Here is an 18,739-nt window from a genome sequence, read left to right on the forward strand (position 1 = left end):
GCCAGGAAACTTGGAGGGCCAGGCTGGAGTGACCTGAGGGCATCACCGGTCCGAGGGTCACCTTCTGAGCCCGAGCTGGCCCCTCACCTGGCCTGCTCACTTGGCCCGTTCACCTGGCTAGCAAGTTGGTGCTGGCTGTTGAAGGAGGTTTCAGTTCCTTTCCATGTGGGCTGCTTCATGGAGATGCCTGGGGTTCTCATGGTGTGACTTCTGGCTTTGCATGGCGGAGAGGGAGAGGGAGAGAAAGAGGCAGGGAAAGGGGGAGAGGAGGAGGGGAGGGGAGGTGGAGAGGAGGGGGAAGAGGAGGGGGGAGAGGCAGGGGAATGGAGGGAGGAGGAGGGGAGAAAGGGGGCAGGAGGAGGGAGGGGGGGAAGAAAGGGGAGGGGGAAGGGAGAGGAGGAGAATGAACTTGAGGGAAAGAAAGGTGTATCCTTTTTTTTATTTTTAATGTTTATTTATTTGAAAGGCAGAGAGGGAGGGAGGGAGGGAGAGAGATGGGTGAGGGGGAGGAGAGAGAATCTCCTGTCCACTGGTTCACTCTCCAAATGCCTGCAACAGCCAAGGCTGGGCTAGGCCATTGCTAGGAGCCTGGAACTCCATCCGGGTCTCCCACACAGGCAGCTTACATGCTTGAGCCATCACCTGCTGCCTCCCAGGCACGTGAACAGCAAGCTGGATCAGCCGCAGAGGCAAGACTCTGTCCTAGGTGCTCGGGTGCAGGGTGTGGGCCTCCTTAGGGACATGGTGGCCGCTGTGCCACCACTGTGACAAGGTTCATCCTTCTGCGATCTTCCCTCAGAGGGGAGGTAGCCACATTCCTATCATGTCCGCCACAGTCTCTTTTTAAAGTAGTATTTGTTTATTGAAAGGCAGAGTGAGAGAGGGAGAAGGAAGGGGGGGTGGGGGATGAGAACCCCTCCATCCACTGGTTCACTGAGGCTGGGCCAGACTGAGGCCAGGAACTCCATCCGGGTCTCCCATGTGGGTGGCAGTGGCCCAAGTACTTGGGCCACCACCTGCTGCCTTCCCAGGCGCATCAGCAGGGAGCCGGGTCTGATCGCGGGGTCTGATGTTTTCTGTCCAGCTCCTCTGTGCCGTCCCTCGTACGGGTCCGCACGACGGGAAACAGCCTCCTTGCGGTTGTACCTTCTCTGCCTCCGGTCTACTTTTGACCTGTGCCCTGGGCTCAGTCTGCTCTCTTTACGTTCTCTCCCTCTTTCTTTTAAGGCGGCGGCTTCACCCACTGGGCCACAGCACTGACCCCAGCACATTCTTTCTAAAATGCATGCAAATCCGATCCCTCGCCAGCCTGATACCAGTCAGCGGTTCCCCTCAACATCGAGGTACAATTCACTTACCATAAAAGTCACCTTTGTGAAGCACACTGCTCACCAGTGTTCAGTATTTTCTCAGACTTGCACAACCATCATCACTGTTTTAGGGCACCTGCCTCCCCCTAGGGCCCCGGTACCCGTTAGCAGCCACTGCTCGCGTCCCGTCCACGTGTCCAGCTCTGGGCAACCAGTAATCAACTTTCGACTAATTTGCCAGTTCTGGACATTTCATTGAAATGGAATCATACAATATGTGACCTTTGCGTCCGTCTTCTTTCACTTAGCATAAAGTTTTTCTCTCCCACTCAGTCTCCATAGAGACTACTGACAATTGCCAGTGTTGACTACACGGCAAGTCTTCCCAGTGGGGAACTGACAAAAGTTCTCAATTAGCAACAGTTGTGCCTTGGAGAAACCTCACTGGCTACAGCACCGCCGCTGTGCAAAGCCAGCTCCCCACTTCCCAAGTGCACGGTGTTGTCGGGCGGATCCGTGCTCACTCCGTCCTTGGGCTGACGACTATTCCATCCTATTGATACACCCCGTTTGAGTTGGCCCTTCATCGGCTGAGGGGCACTCGGGCTGCTTTGCTTTGGGGCTGTTCTGAACAGTACTGCTGCGAATACTTGTGTGCAGGCTCTTGTGGGATGGATGTTTTCCGTTCGCTCGAGGATCTGTGTAGGGGTGGAATGTGGGAGTCACAGGAGAACTCCGTCCCACTGACCGTAAGCTAATGGCTCCGATCTGCGTTTCTCTGATAGCTCCGATGCGGAGCATCTTTGTACGTGCTCATTGGCTGCTTGTCTTTCTTCTTTGGAGAACTGTCTATTCAAGTCCGCTGTCCATTTTAACCGTGGCTCATTTATCTCTTAATTGCTGAATGATGAGCGCTCTTTAGCTGTTCTGTGTGCGGGGCCCTTATCCATGGCTGCCTTTTGTCCAGACGATGGGTCTCAGTCCTCGTCCCCGGTTTCACCTGGGCACCTTCTTGGTGGCACTCCATCCCCTGCCCCTCCCTCGTGGTCTCTGTGAAGCTTTTCCCACCTCCTTGGCCAGGGGCCCCCTAAGGATGCTGTGCCCTCCAGCGGGAACACTGTTCCCCTCTTGCCTGGCTAACACCCTGTCCCCTGATACTTCGCTCAAGGTGCGTCCCTGAGGGCCAGAAAGCTGGTGGCCCCAGGCAGGGGATCTGTGTCCTGGGCCCAGCCTCCCAGGGTGAAGCTGAGCTCTGATGCTGAGAGGGAGGTGGCCGAAGTGACCATGCAACAGGAGGGGCGGTGAATCCCACTCTGGTTGGTTAGGATTTTTTAAAAAAAAGATTTTATTTATTTATTTGAAAGGCAGAGTTACAGGGAGGCAGAGACAGAGAGAGAAGTCTTCCATCTGCTGGTTCACTCCCCAGTTGACTGCATTGGCTGATCCGAAGCCAAGAGCCAGGACCTTCTTCTGGGTCTCCCATGCGGGTGCAGGGGCCCAAGCACTTGAGCCATCTTCCACTGCTTTCCCAGGCCATAGCAGAGAGCTGGATCAGAAATGGAGCAGCCGGGACTTGAATTGGCACCCATATGGGATGCCGGCACTGCAGGTGGCAGCTTTACCCGCTATGCCACAGAGCCAGCCCCTAGGTAGTATTTTTTAAAATTGGGAGCTAGGAACTCAATCCAGGTGTCCCACATGGGCTGCAGGAGCCCAATTACTAGAGCCATCACCGCTGCCTCCCAGCCTCTCCCAGGAACCTGAGACAGGAGCTGGAGCTGAGACCCAGGCACTCAGTGTAGGCCATGGGCCTCTTAACCCTCATGCTGAATGCCTTCCCCAGTTAGATAGGAAGTTTAAGGTCTCTTAGCCTAACTTCCTGGCCCATAGTTGGAGCATCTTTGTAGTGTCTCTGTCTATCCTGTCCTGTTCCTGCATCCCACCAAGGAGAGCCAAACCGCTGCTCTGGGGACGCGCAACATCATCTTTGGGATAATGGGGTGGCGTCTTCCCCTGCAGGCCAACAGCCCTGGCCTTGACCCTGGCTCTGTCCTCAGCAATGGCATCCACAGCAGGGCTCCATAACTTCTTTTTTTTTTCTGACAGGCAGAGTGGATAGTGAGCGAGAGAGAGACAGAGAGAGAGGTCTTCCTTTTTGCCGTTGGTTCACCCTCCAATGGCTGCTGCAGCCGGCGCATTGTGCTGATCCAAAGCCAGGAGCCAGGTGCTTCTCCTGGTCTCCCCTGCAGGTGCAGGGCTGAAGGACTTGGGCCATCCTCCACTGCCTTCCTGGGCCACAGCAGAGAGCTGGCCTGGAAGAGGGACAACTGGGATAGAATCCGGCGCCCCAACCGGGACTAGAACCCGGTGTGCCGGTGCTGCAAGGTGGAGGATTAGCCTGTTGAGCCACGGCGCAGGCCAACTTCTTTTTTTTTAAGTTGTCTTCTTTTTTTTTTTTCTTTTTTTGAGAGAGAGAGAGAGAGAGAGAGAGAGAGAATCTTCCTTCCATTGGTTCATTCTACAAATGGCCATAATGGCCAGGGCTGGGCCAGGCCAAAGCCAGGAAGCAGAAGTTCCATCTCGGTCTCCCACATGGGTGCAGAGGCTCAAATACTTGGACTGTCGTCCACTGCTTCCCCAGGCCATTAGCAGGAAGCTGGATTGGAAGTGGAGCAGCCAGGACTTCAACCAGCACTCATATGGGAGACTGGCGACATAGGCGGCGGCTTACCCCACCGTGCTGAAATGCCAGCCCCCAGGTCTCTGTAACCTCCTACAGCATTAGTTTATTTTTCGACCTGTAGATTGGGCTTGGGTAGTAAACTCCACTTCCCAGGGTGGCTGTTTGGCACACACAGCGAGCGCTCAAGTATGTTTGCTTCTCCTCCTATCAGGAAACTCTTTGAGTGCAGCCCACGTCTGCTTCCCTATGAATCCCAAGCGCTGGTCTTGCAGCCACAGGGAGCCCATCTCTCTTATCCACACCATTTCTGCTTGGAGTTGTCCCCTTCCAAGCCTGTCTTTTGCAAACCTGGCGTCTCTGCTTCCCTCCACTGCCCTGCCCCAGGCACCCACACTGAGCCAGCTCTCGTCCCGGCGTTCTCCAAGGCAAATCCGTTCCATGGAACATGGCTGGATTCTTCATGGGGTTAGCTCATGTCAGGATGGAAACCCTGTCGGATTCACTGTACTTGACAGAGCCCTTTGCATGTGGTGAGTACCCAGTAAGCATGTGTAGACTGAGCCTGTGTCCCTCGGTCAGAGTGAGTACCCCAGCCCTCTGTCTTACCTCTCTCCCTCACTCAGTCGCACTTGAGGCCAGGGTGTGAGCCAGGCGGTGGTGCTGTAGGATCATTCATTCTCTCATTCTTCCAGCATTACCTGACCCCAGAGTGATGAACCAAGCCCTGGGCTCGTGCCTGTAATAAGAAATGGACTCCTCCTGTGGCTGCAGTACCCAGCGACGGGAATGGGCTGGCTGAACGTCGGTGGCTCCCGGTCGGTAATCCCTGGGGTCCTTGGTGTGCACAGCCTCACCCCAGCCCATCTCTGCTTCACGCGTCTCTGCACCCAGATTTCCCTCTTCTCAGACGGACACAGTGTGCGGGGTTTAGGGTGCCCTCTGCTGCAGCAGGACCTCATGGTATCTTGATGACACCTGCGAGGACCTTGGAAGTGAAGCAGGGGCAGGTGTGCAGGCCTGGGGGAGCCGCGTGAACAGCAGGAGAAACAGCGGGTGCGCTCCAGGCAGCCAGAGTCTGGAGGAAGGGGAGCAGCCGTGTGAATAGGAGAGGTGTGGCATGGACAGGAGGCCGTGTGGGGCAGACAGCGCGTGTGTGGAATACGCTAAACAAGCGCCCCTCGGGCAGGAGTTGGGCAGGGGTGGTCCCGGAAGAGGAAGCGGCCTGAGTAAAGGCAGGAGAGAGGCCCTGGGCGGTGCAGGGACCCACCGGGGGCTGGTGATGCTTGAGAATAAAGTGGGGGTCACCGAGTGACGTAGATGAGGCTGGTGGGGAGAGCAGGGGACAGCTGCAGAGCACTGGGGACACCTTGGGCCTTATCCCACGGGTGACTGGAGGCCAGCCAGAAGCCTTAGGCAGGAAAATGACGAGGCCAAATGAGTCTGGAAAGGTGACTCTGGCCTCCCTGTGGGTGGGTGGCCAGGAGGCTGGCAAAGCAGCTGGAGACCAGTGCTGGGCCAGGCGACAGCCCCAAGGCTGTTGGTGGTCGATGTGGGTCTCGGCCAGTTGATGGCAACGCTCTTCCCGAAGCAACCACCATGCACCTGCGCCACACACACAGCTTTGCAGGTAGAACTTGACCTCCGTGAAGGGGTAGCAAGACAGCAGCAGCTGTTTGTCTCCGAGCTGAGGTTGGGTTTCCACACATGGGCTCTGAGTGCAGGCTGAGCTCTCCAGTGAGGCAGCTGGGCTCTGCCTGGCAGTCAGCACCCCGGGGTTTGCTCCATGGGTTTTCCCAGGGGAGCCCCTGTGGCATGCCTGGGCTCCCTGGGACGCGTTCAGTCCTCTGTCAGGTGCAGCTTCAGGTCTGGCAGGACCAGCTGACATAGGAGTCCTCTGGCCTGAGCAGCCTGGGAGCGCCCCTCTCCTGCCAGACTACGGAGTGCTCCCCCACTCCTGGATCGAGGCGGTCTCTAGGGGCCAGTGCCAATGCGAGCCGCTAGGCAGCCCACGCACCTCAGGGTCCTCCTGACCCAGCCGACCTGATCCCTTGCTGTCACCTGTTCGGTGTCAGCCCCCTCCCCACCCCGTGGAGTGTAAGGCAACCTCCTTTCTCCATCCTAGACATGGGAGCTATTCCACAGGCGCGGTGAAGGGGAATTGGGCGGGGTTAGTGCCAGTGTGGGTGGGAGCTGATGGGCAGTTGAATGGCCTCAGGGCTGGGCTGTGGGACCACCCACCGACTGGTGAGCGCAGTGTGCAGAAATGCAATCTGGGAGAGATGGAAGTGGGGGTGTCTGGGGAGAGGCCTCCCTTCTGTGGCGTCCCAGACAGCTGCTCTCGCCGATTCATTGATTCATTCTGTCGGGAAGAATGGGGACAGACTTGAAACAGGCTCCGGAGACGAGTGGCTGTCCTGTCTAGCACGCACTTCTGGTGTTTTTCAGGACTTTTATTGTCTTTGCGCTATTGTACAACTCTGGAAACTGGCCACAAGGGGACACAGCGAGAGGGGGGCCCACTACAAGCCAGGAAGGAAAAGCGGACACCGAGCGGGCAGGGGACCTTGATCTTGAACCTCCAGCCACTGCAGCTGCGCGACAGAACTTCCTGTGAAGCCAGGAGCCCGAGGACTTCCTCCCGGCAGCCTGAGCTGACCCACACAGCCGTCGGGGCTGCTCTGAATTTCTCTGTGGAATTCCTCGCCACCATCCTGCTCGGTCCTCCGTTAACGAAGGAAGTAAACAAAACGCTGGACACGAGTGGATTTCCTATCTGTGTGAGGGTCGTGATTTTATCTTTAAGACAAAAGGTCTCCACTGACCATTCGATCGCTGAGCAACTGTTTATCCACGCCCTTTCCTGGCCCCAGCCGGGGGCTGCCGCCTGGGAGGACCGAGATGAATTAACCCAGTCCCCGTCCTCTAAGACATCCGCGAGGGGCCCGGGGTGCGGCGCTGCGGCCGCTGGGGCCGGACGAGGGCACTGTCTGCAGGGATTTGAGGCAGGATGGGGCTTTTCCTCCCGGGAAAGGCGTGAGCCCTCGCATCCGACGGGCCCGGCTCCAAGTTCTCACTTCACCACTTCAAAGCTTTGTGATCTCAGATAAATTAATTTTCTTACCTGTAAAGTAAAAATAGTATTTTCCTGTTAAGGGTTTGTGAGAGATGAATGAGGTGCGGCCTGCCGAGAGCTTGGCTCGGTGCCCAGCACATACTAAGTGCTCAGTTAATTGCGAGTCTTGCCACCCCTCGGGCTGCACAGAAGTGCGGGGCAGCCCCCCGCCCCCTTTTGCTCCCTGCGAGGTGACAGCTGAAATTCCTTTAGGAGAGGAAAGCCCTTTCATTACACAGCAGCCAAGGGCTCCCGGCGTGAAGAGCCTGGGACAGGAAACACGCAGACGGCAGCCTGCGCCAACCTGTAATTTGCTGATGCCAGGACTTGGGCACAGAGGTTTTGGTAAGAATAACCCCCTGCCTGTGAGCGCCCGGGAAGCACTTTCCCATCTCTGACCTCACCTAATCCGCCCAGCGCCTGACTGGGGAGGGCGGGGCCCCGAGGATCACCCTCCTTTCTCCAAGGAGGGGACCTGGGCTTGGAGCAGGGCATCAGCAGTGTGCTCCAGGCTAGCCAGCTACAAGTCCACAGCCTGGCCCCGCACTCCCTCAATACACGCTTCCCACCGCGGGGCAGGGACAGAAAGGGAGGAGGGGGTGCAAGGAAACCGGGGGAGGGGGAGGAGGCCGAGGTCACGGGTGCTGCAAGCGGCCCTGGTGAGGGCAAGCAGAGCCCCCGAGGGTGGCGGGTTCAGGTTCTGCCATCTACAAACTGTGTGATTTTTAGCCACGGGCACGCTGGGCCTCAATTTCCTGTTATAAAATGGAGGAACTGGGGTAGGTGTTTGGCCTAGCAGCTACGACGCTGCCCTCACTCTGCACCAGAGAGCCTGGGTCTGAGTCCCAGCTCCACTTCCAATTCCGGCTTCCTGCCGATGCGCACCCCGGGAGGCAGCAGGCGATGGCTCAAGTAGTTGGGGCCCTGCCACCCATGCGGGAGACCTGGGCTGAATTCTGGGCTCCCAGCATCAGCCCGGACCAGCTTAGGCTGTGGCAGGCATTCGGGTGGTAAAGCAACGGCTGGAAGATCTCGCTCCGTCTCCCTGCCTTTGAAATGAAATGAAAACAAACAGAACAGAACAGAAGGGCATCGTGTAGGGCGGCTGTCAGAGTAAACAGGACGGCAGCAGCGGGGCATCCGGCACGAACGTGGACTGCGCGGACCGCAGGCGGCTCAGGGCAGGAAGGAGCAGGAGGAGCCGGGGCTGTAGCATTGTAGGGGCTGTGGCAGGAGGGCAGGCACGAGGCGGGACTCGGGGTCTTCAGGTCGGAGGGCCCTGGGACAATCGAGGCGCCAGCAGCCGGGGTGCTAGGGACCAGGCGGCTTCAGGGAGCTGTAGGCACCCAGCGGGCCGAGTGGCAGGGGCAGTGCTGCGGGTGCTGGGGGTGGGGCGTGGGTGCTTCCCCCTGGGCCCAGGTCTGCTCCTTCCAGGCCTCGGCTCGCCACCCGCCTCCCTGCACCGTGGGCTTCTGTTGTTGCGGCTGTTTCGGACGGATGGACCGGGCTCAGTGTTTCTGACAGACCGCTGGGCCCTGGGGCTGCCTCCCTGCTGGCGTCCCCCAAGGACGCCTGCACGCTGCTGCTGCTGGCTCTGGCCAGCTGGCATTTACAGCTCCCGGCTCCCTCCTCCACCAAACAAAGCAAAGCCTCTCTCACCTGGCTCTCCAGACAACATCTTATCTTTCCCTCTCTCTCCCTCCCTCCTACTCACTTTCCTTCCACACTGCAATGTGGCCCCCGAAGTCACCACCCCCCAGCCCCACCCCCTGCTTCTAGCTCGAGTGATGGGGGGGGGGGGGCAACGTGGACGCTGCTCCCAGAAGCCCACCCTCCTGGATGTCTGATCCAAGCCCTCCCTGGTGCCTTGGACCTGGCTGGCATCTCCCACTCCCTCCCAGGGGCCGCTCCGCTGTGGGGGCCCTGGGGCTCCTCTCCCTCTGCACGTTCTCCCCGCGTGAGCTCATCCCGCCCATGGCTGTAATTCCGGCAGGTGGGGCTCCAGTGCGGGCTTGTCTCCGAGCTGCTCCACTCGTGGACACCTCTGCCTGGATGCCCCTCCCCCCCGCCCTGTTCCACCTCCACATGTGGGAACTTGAACGCTGTCTGAACCTGGCCTCCTCCCTTCTTATCTCAGGAGCAGCTCCCCAGGTGCCCGTCAGAAACCTGGGCGGGATTCCTGCCTCCTTCTTGCTCGCCCCCCACCCTCGGGCCAGCCCCTGCTGCCCTTTCCTGCGCCCCCACACTAGCAGAGGAGGCAGCGGCTGTCACAGTGGTCGGTGGGCGCCCCGCTCTGCCGCGGGCTCTGGGATTCTCTGTCTGACAGTTCCCTTCCTCCAAGCTGCCCTCCACCCTGCCTCTGAGGATGAGTGTGAGTGAAACGGGTGCTCTGCCGCCCCCAGACCTAGTCAGATGCAGAGGTCACGGCTCCCCGGCTGGGGGACTGTGGCGCGCTTCTTCCGAGCACCCGTGTTCTCCCGGGTAAGGGGTGGGCCGTGCCCCGAGCTTGCTGGGAGCCAGGTGTGCGTGGCTGGCTGCTTTTGTACCCCCAGAGAAAGGCTCTCAGCTTGCCAGCGAGACAGGTTCCTTTGCCTTGGACTTGGCCCACGGAGGGTGACAGATGAAGCTCCCGCCCCCCGGGAGGAGATGTGGGAAGAAAGGGGCTGAGCTGCCCTAATCTGGGAGCCTGGGAGCTGGGAGGGGCGAGGCCTGGGATGCGGTGGGGGGAGGCTGAAGACAAAAGCAGGAGAGGTGACTGGCACAGCAGGGGCTTGCAACACAGCTTGGACTTTTGAAACTTTGAGCCCCATGCTGGACTTAAAAAAGTCCCACCTTGGTTACTCCCGAGTTTGGCTAAAATTCTCCTACAGTTCTGTCTCCGGGCAGTGATGTTTGGGGGGAAATTACGGAAAAGGAAGAGGCACGCCACGCCACCCACCACTTCTTACAGGGAGCTCTCCTGGACCTCCCTGTCCTGAGTGTGGTTCAGGTGACCCCTGCTGTAGGTCACCGAGGAGACAAAAAGGCAAGAACTGAGTCAGAACAGGACTTGGGGGGAAGAAATCAAAATGAGAGAGAATTGTGCAGAGGCCGGGTCCTCTCCATCCTCAGGAACCTTGGAGAACACGGGGGGTGGGGGTGGGGCGATTGTAGAGGTGGGGTGGGAGGTAAGGTAGGAATGGGCTGGGGCAGGATGGACCATTGTTTCTCTCTCTCTTTTTTCTTTTTTAAGATTTATTTGAAAGGCAGAGTTACAGAGAGGCAGAGGCAGAGGCAGAGAGAGAACAAGCGAGAGAGAGGTCTTCCATCTGCTGGCTCACTCCCCAGAAGGCCACAATGGCCGGAGCTGCGCCAGGTGGAAGCCAGGAGCCAGGAGCTTCTTCCGGGTCTCCCATGGGGTGCAGGGGCGCAATGGCTTGGGCCATCTTCTAATGCCTTCCCAGGCCATAGCAGAGAACTGGATTGGAAGTGGAGTAGCCGGGACTCAAACCGGCGTCCATATGGGATGCCGATACAGCAGGTGGCATCTTTGCCCACTATGTCACAGCGCTGGCCCTGGAACCATTGTTTCTGAACACTAGATATTAAGAGAGCACTTGGATTGTTGTTGAATTAGGTGCCGTACCTAAAGCTCCTGACCCCAGGCCCAACAAACGGAGACTCTCAGAGATTCAGGCGTCGCTATCTTAAACACGCAGTACAATACCCACTCTACAGCTAGCAGGCCTGCAGGTGTCTCATCAGGAACGAGGCGCCACACCCGTTCGTCCATCCGTCCGTCCGTCTCCTCGCCGGCTCGCTGGACACCCGGTCTCCCTGACGGGACACGCCGTCCCAGCAAGCACCACTGATCAGATCTGGGCACTAACTTTTTCCTGCTGGGGCTGTCACCTGCCCTGATTTTTAATAACCTCGGCCTTCCTGTGTGTCCCCAGGGCACCTTCTGTCCATCTCCGCTCACCTGTCACTGCCGGCTGTCGAGGGCCACTGTTCTCCGTGTGAATGGATAGAGCTGGCTGATTTCACCCGTGAGTTTCGGAAACAGAATCTACCACTTTTCAGTTCCGCCCTGTGTTCTGTCTTCCTTCCTCCCATCATCACAAGCTCTCTGAGTAGGGAATCAAATGGGCAGTCCTCCCTGGGTTTCCCTGTCTCACATCAGTGGCTCCACCCTGCCAGCCGCTGCCATGGGGGCTGGGAGAACAGCACCCCGAGTGTGGCACTGTCACACGCGCTGAGTACTTGGAACAGTACCCCGAGTGCGGCTCTGTCACACATTCTGAGTACTTGGAACAGTACCCCGAGTGCGGCTCTGTCACACGCGCTGAGTACTTGGAACAGTACCCCGAGTGCGGCTCTGTCACACGCGCTGAGTACTTGGAACTAATAAAAAGCAGCCTTGCAGCTGAGGTCTCTCTGCCCCCCCCCCCCAGCACAGGTAGGGGCTCCCTCTGCAGTGCTCCAGAGGCTGGACCCCCCCGAAGCTGAACGCGTGGGAAGGAAGACTTTGTCCAAGGCTGCCGGCTGTTCTTTGGGCCCATCCTACTCCCCTAAAATCATGTACCCTCGCTCCACGCTGCCCACACCCCCGTTTCCCTGGGTGTACGCGCCTCTACGTCTCACTGGGCTACTGCGACACCGCCACGCACGTGGTGAGCTCGATGCCTGTCTCCCGCTATCTGTGTGCTGCGGTTGATGGCAGCGGACGCAGGGATACTCCTTCCGGGGCAGGGGAGAGGAAGCTCCTTTGCTTACATCTGTGCTCCTGGATGGCGCCGGGCAGAAGGAGGCTGAGGTCAGCTCCAGAGCCCCTGGTCTGGTTCCCTTGTGTCTTCCCTCCAGCGTCCTGGGGCCGTGTGAGCTGCCCCGACGCCGTGGGGGTGGAGAGGGGACCAGGAAGGGGTCTTTGAGAGAGAGGCGGTGAGCAGTGTGACGCTGAGGGATACCCCTGGGCCGTGGGGAGCGGGCAGTCAGTCACAAAGCCTCCTCCCGGAGGTCTCATCAGCAGATGGGGTCTCCATTAAGGAAAGGTGCAGACGTGTGAGCCACGGAGAATTAATGATACAATGGGGTCCTTCTGGACTACAAAGGGCCTCAAGCTCATCTCCTTCAACCCTGACCCACGGCAAGAATCTCCTCTTCCATCTCTGGTGGGTTTTATTTGGTCTTCACTCGGATGCCTCCAGTGACGGGGAGCTCACCACCACCACAGCAGGAACTTTTAGGCACCTGATCATACCTGTTCTCCCCACCAGCCTCTTCTCTCCTTCCTGATCCAGAATCTGATTTGAATCAAGTAGCCACCCCTCCACATGCCAAGGAGAGACTCATAATGGACCTAAGGGGTCGTGGGGAGCCCTTCTGCTCCCCCAGTGGAAGATTTAGGCAAAGCCTTGGGCATGGGACACGATTCTAGCTAATGAGGTGCAAGGAAAGCCTGCTCGGAGCATCTGCAAAAGGTGTCAGAAAGACAAATGAGAAGAGCTGGGCCTGTATGTGATGCCTGGAACTGGGGCAGCTATCTTGTGACCATGAAGATAGCCAACTGAAGACAAAGTGGGCAGGCTGAGGGGAACAGAGAAGACATGCACAAAAACAAAACAAACACGAGAACAAACACAAATGGGGGTGCTGACGTCGTCGCTGAACAGCTGAGTTAGCCAGTCCTGGAGCTGCATCTACATTTTAAGCAAACCCAAAAAGATATGAATTCATTAAGCAGGCATCCAACGAAACGGTTTACGCAAACTGCAACTAACCCAGGAATCTCTAATCCTAACCATGTGTGATTGAGTTTTGAACCTTAACACCCCTCTGTTTTATTTTGCTTTTTTCAGTTTTGCCCCACTGTCCGTCTCCCCTGGATCTGTGGATTAGCATATTAGAATATTCTCCCCACTGGGAGGAACGGGGCCGAGGAGAGAGCGCCCCAACACCAGCGCAGAGCAGGGGTCCCCTCGCCGTGGGCTCTGTCTTCCTGCGGGCCAACGCCTGGCTGATGGGTTCACGGCGCCTCTGATGCATGGGCCATCCTTGCTCATAAGGATGGACCGACGTCAGCTGACCTGCATGTTCCTTGCTCAGGTCTGGGGGTGCGGGGTGGGGGCGGTCATGGTGTGGCCTTCCCCAGCCCCTTTGCTGCTGGGCAGGGCCAGATACCTGGGGCCGGAGTGGCCGTGCGGCCCACCAGAGGGCGCTCCTTTCCCAGCGGCCGCCCCACGCTCACTCCTGAGGCCCTGACCTTCCCCCAGGCCTCTCTCCCACTCACCGTCCTGAACCTCAGGCAGAGTAGGGCTCCACCTCCTACAGATCCCAAAACAGATCTTAGGGGATCAGCACTGTGGTGTAGCCAGTAAACCCGCCACCTGCAGGGCCGGCAACCCATAGGAGCATTGGTTCAAGTCCCGGCTGCTCCTCTTCTGATCCAGCCCCCTGCTAATGCACCTGGGAGAGCAGCAGAGGATGGCCCCAGTCCTCGGGCCCCTGCACCCATGTGGGAGACCCAGAAGAAGCTCCTGGCTTCGGATTGGCCCAGCTCTGGTCGTTGGCAGCCATTTGAGGGAATGAACCAGCGGATGGAAGATCTCTCTCTTTCTATCTCTATGTCTCCTCTCTGTGTAACTCTGTCAAATAAATATTAAAAAAAAAAAAAAAAAAGCCCCCGACCTCAGAGAGCTCCTGAGAAGTGTGTGGGGTGGGCGCCCGGCCAGCAAGGACAGCTGCATCTGGTACCTGGGTGCTGAGTGAGAGTCCTGGCTCCGCCCCTGCTGGCCTCAGTTGCCCGGCCCTTCCAGGGGACCTGCCCACGGCGTCGGAGGTGGTGGGGAGTAGGAAGACGGACCTGGCCTGGGCGTTTGGGTTTGGAGGTGATTTTGGGGTGCTGGGTAGCCAGGGGAGCTGCCTCACGGGGACCACAGCCTCTTCCTAATGGCCCAGCATGGGATGGGAGGAAAGGCAGGAGTCTGGGGCCGAGAGCCTGGCCTGCTGCTGGTCCGTGCGTGGGGATGGGGGCGGCGCACACTGGCACACGCTCAGGCACACCTACCTCCCCCTCTCAGGCTGCAGGTGTGACCCCAGCTGTCAGTCCACACCACCTGTGGGGCTGGGGGCTGAGGGCTCTGCAGGTCTGGGCAGAGCACCCGGGATGCAGGAGGAGCTCCTGCCCCGGCCTGGCTGGCCGACACCGGTGGGTGCAGGGGGTGGGTCCGGCTGGCAGTGTCTCCTCCATGCACACTGCTGGAGGGAGGGGCAGAGCCCGGCAGCCCTCGAAAGGGGGAGGGGCGACTGAGGGGGGTTCCCGGAAGTCAGCTCTGGAGGCCCTGGGGGTGAGGGCTCCCGTGCTCAAGTTCCAGGGAAAGAGGAGAGGGGAGAAGGCAAGGCACGAAAGCCGGGAAGCACCGGTGCCCTCGCCAGGCAATGCCCACTGCGCATCCTCGCGGGGTGCCCCTCGCCTCCGCTTCTGCGATGCGGGAGGCGGGCGCCCTTCCCCTCCCGCGGACTCAGGGACCTTAAGGAGCAAGTGGCGGCGCAGGGTCTGCACAAGGCCAGTCTGAGCCGTCTCTCCCTGACCCAGCGTCCAGGGGAACGGGGTGGGAGGCAAGAAGGACGCTGTCTCCGGAGAGCAGCGTGGGGCAATGGGGAGGGGTTTGTTCCTGGGGTCACTTGACACCCCAGCACCCTGAGCCCTGGATGGGGAGGTCTCGGGGTGCCGCAGGTCGCTGCAGCCAGGCTCCCACCCCCGCCAGCAGTCCCAGGTGTCTTCCCAGGGTCAGCTCACCTAGGGGAGAGGCGCTCGGTGCGCAGAGGCTGCGGCACGCTTCCGGGGCCGCCCAGCAGGGGGAGCTCCGGCCCCCCACTTACCGATTCTGAGGGTCTGAGCAATAGGAGGGCCGCGGTACTGCCCTCTATCGACGGCTGAGGCGGGAGTTCCTCCGGTTGGCGGCCTGCTCGGGGGTCGCCTCCCAGCCCTCTGTCCCTGGCCCGCCTGGTCTGTGTGACTCTCGTGCTGTGGGACCTAACACTCCGGAGGGGTCCCGAGGCCATGCTCAGAAAGGCAAGCAAACTCATGGAAGTTTGGGGAGGGGGCGCCCGGGGGCATAGCAGGAGCCAGGCATTCGCTGGGCCGGGGGCTTCTCCAGGAGGCACTCCCAGCCCGGCTCAGTTCTGGCCACCTCTGGGTCCTGGGCCATTTGAGGAAATTCGGGAGGCAGCACTTTCCCTTGCCCTCCTATCCTATCCTATCCTACCCTATCCTATATGTGAAAGCTACACTCCATGGCGCTGCTTCAGGGGTGTCCAGGGTGAAGGCGCCTGGGCGGCGGGGGTGCCTCTGTACCGCCCAGGACACGGAAGCTCTAGCCAGGCGTGTCTTTTCACTTGAAATGCATATGGACGTGACAATGCCATCCGTTCCCGGTGCTGAAGAGCTGCGCAGGGCGCACGGCTGTGGGGGGGGGGGGGGAGAGCACGGACTGGCGGTATCCATCCTGGGTCTGCCCCGGGGCCCGGCCCAGATGCGCAGCAGGGGCAGGTGTGTGGGAGGCGCTAAGGAGTCGGTCGGGAGGAACCTGGGAGAGGCTGGGTCAGCCTCGCGGCTCCGCCTGTGCACGTGGTCTGGGGCAGTTCCTTCACCGGCAGGAGCCCGTCACCTGGCCAGCAGAGCGGGACAGCAGACGCCACCTCTGGGGCTGCGGGAGGCTCGGGAGAGATGCGGGGAGCACGCACGCATGCATGCCTGCCTGGGCGGGAAGTGGCGCAGACGGCAGATCAGCCCCTCAGAGATCCTTGAGTTCTGTCTCCCCAGTCCTTTAAAATTATAATGTGCACGCAGTCTGCTTCCTAAGGAGGCTTTGAGGCTGCTAACCCCTTATTTTACAAATGAGCAAATGGGCTTTGGGAGGTTTACTCAAGTCACGTCGTCGTCCCCGAAGTTCCCTGAAGTTGGGAGCCAAGAAGCCTTGCATAAATGCAACCCTGGCCTTCCCGCCCCACGCCATCATCCGCTTCAGCCATGTGTGCGGCTGGGCTCACGGTGCCGCCGAGGCTCAGAGACGGCTGCCTGGACGGGGTTCCCATCTGGGGACCGGAGCACGGGGTTCAGGGGAGCCTCTGTGTGGCATCTGCTCACACATTCCCACGCTGGAGGGCTTGCAACAGTCCACGCAGTCAGCACTGTAGGACAGCCAGCGAGCAGGTCGTGTCCACCTGCCTTCTCTCCCGCACTTCCTCTGCAAGCATGTAGATTCCACAGCAGCCCTGCTTGGAGCGGAACTCTGGACCCCAGAGGTGCGCCCCTTGCTCAAGGACGCACAGCCAGCAAGGGGCGGCCGTATCCGTGTTCCAGCAGCCCTCTGCGTGCCGGGCTGCAGCCTCCCCACCAGCTCCAGGGTCCTAGCTGCCAGTGCCTTCCCGGGGTGCCGGGCTGCTGGGCGCTGGGCTGTCAGGGAGAGTTACAGGCTGATGGGAGGGCGGCAGGGCTGCTCGTGGCAGAGCCGGGGCTTTGATGGGGGAGCCCAGCTTTGATCTCCTTTTGAAGTTCCGGCGACTTTAGCCGGGTGAGAGCAGGGAGGGGCGTGGGGGAGAGAGAAACAGATGTGTGACAGCGGAGAGGTGCCGGGGAACGGCAGTGCTGTGGGCAGAGAGGGCCAGGCCCGGGCACCAGCGAGAGACGGGGAAAGGGCTGAGTGTGTGCGGTGGGAGCCGGCTCGGCAGGGCCGTGGGGCCCCAGCTTCCAGCCTCTTCCGTGCAGGGCTCTGGGTGGCAGGGTGGGGCTGCACAGTGGCGCTCCCAGCCCCCAGCCTCAACTTCCTCCTGGCCTTCCTAGCTCCTCCCTTATGGCTGCTCCCCCCGCAGGCTGACTGTCGGTGTCCAAGAACCCAGGGGTTCTGATGAGTTCCTGGACAAATGGAAGGCATGAACTGGCCCAGGGATGAGGCAGGCCGGGGTGGAGGAGGGGCGGCTGCCGGTCCAGCCAGGCACCTGCTCCTGTCTCACAGTCCCGGTCCCCCTGTGGGGCTGCCACGGGCAGGCAAGGGCAAGCAAGCCGTGTGCAGAGGCTTCCCGGCTTGGCAGCCCCTGCCTCCCCCTCCCCTCCCGGCTCCCACCCAGCCCCAGCACTCTCCGGGGCCCGTTCCCCAGCGGTTCCTTCAGCTTTTCCCCTGACCTGGGTACTCTGATCCTACACCTTTCCAATTCTGGACCCAAATGGGGGGCCTCTCTGGGGCTAGAACACACCCCTTAGCTCCACGGAGCCGGTGTCAGCCAGCGAGGAGGCAGCAGAACCCCACCCTTCCCTGGGTCTGTGCCAGGAGCACCTAGGATTATACCCGCCCGGCCCCATGTACTTCAGAGAGGCCGGGAGGGCGTCCAAATTAGGATTTATGAGATTAATGGCTCTTTTCTGGGCCCCCAGTCTGTCTCCCCACTCTGAGCCTCTCCCCCAGGGCCCGGACCTCACAAGAAGCTGTGCCGTGGAGCCTGCTTCTCTGGGGCGCGAGGAGCCTGTGCCTGGCGCCCAGCCCCTTCCTCAGGCCCACGGTGCCCCTTCCTTGGGAGGAGGGACACAGCCGGCTTCCAACGCCAGCCCACCGGGAGCTGCTGTGCAGATGGCCCCCGGGGAGTTCCCCGCACCCGCTGGTCTGCCACTCCTCCAAACCTAACAGTGGGGCTGGAGGCTCCATCTGTAGAGGATGTTGGCGATGGTGTGTAGGGTGCCGGGGGCAGAGCCCTGGCTGGTCACAGGTCCTGGGACCCTAACTAGCTCTTGGGAGGTGTGAGACACTTGCAGGGGCCACCAGAGAGGCTGTGCCAGGGCCCATCCTGCTTTGCCAGCCCTAGAACTGTTTGGGAAGGGCGGCAGGGTGGCGGGCAGGGTGTACCTGGAGTCCGGAGGCAGGGTTGGGCGGCGCGATGTCGTGTGCTAGGCCGGGCTCAGCTGGATGGTGGCGTATTCCACAGCCTCTCCAGGCCCCAGCACGGCGGGCCGCGGCCCTGGCATCTGTCCTAGGGCGGAGGTGTCCAGCTCTGCGTAGTGGACGTCGGGGTCCTCTGGGTCAGAGCCCTAGGAATGAGACAGCGGGGAGAGACGGCAGGAAGCGAGAAGCGGGGAGGACCAGGATAAAGCGGCCCGGAGGTGTGGGCATGCGGGGGGACAGGGTATGGGTGGGGAGAGAAGCCGACGCCAAGGATCAGTGCACACAGAGAAAACCAGGGTCTGGAAACGTGCTCACGAACTGTCACAAAGTGTCCCCAGGCTCTGATGAGCTGCGTCCCCTTAGGCCCCGGGAGGGCTGCCTCGCTCTCCCAGCCCAGGGTTCTCAAGGCCCCTCTCGTTTTGCAGAGTGGGGAGGCCGGCCCAGAGAGCAGGGGTGATGCACTGGGGTCATGGAGCGGTGGTGGCACCAGTGGGACGCGGAGTCAGTGGCCCGGCTTTGAATGCAGCTAGGTTCCCTGACTGTGGCATGTCTGGCCCCCTGCTCATCCTCCAACCATCCTAGGTTTTCAGTTTTAGAAAAGATTATTTAGGGGCCGGCGCTGTGGTGCAATGGGTTAACGCCCTGGCCTGAAGCACCGGCATCCCATATGGGCTCTGGTTCTAGTCCCGGCTGCTCCACTTCTGATCCAGCTCTCTGCTAT

The 18,739-nt window shown here is 60.1% G+C and overlaps 1 non-coding gene across 1 annotated transcript; it reads right to left on the bottom strand.

Moving 5' to 3' along the window:
• Nucleotides 1–1,643: 1,643 nt before the first annotated feature.
• On the bottom strand, nucleotides 1,644–1,784 carry LOC133764901 (U4 spliceosomal RNA). Its single transcript, XR_009866471.1, has one exon. It is a non-coding gene; the product is annotated as a U4 spliceosomal RNA (small nuclear RNA).
• Nucleotides 1,785–18,739: the final 16,955 nt, after the last annotated feature.

This window comes from Lepus europaeus, chromosome 7 (genome assembly GCF_033115175.1).
Source record: "Lepus europaeus isolate LE1 chromosome 7, mLepTim1.pri, whole genome shotgun sequence".
In the NCBI taxonomy this organism is placed as follows: Eukaryota; Metazoa; Chordata; class Mammalia; order Lagomorpha; family Leporidae; genus Lepus; species Lepus europaeus.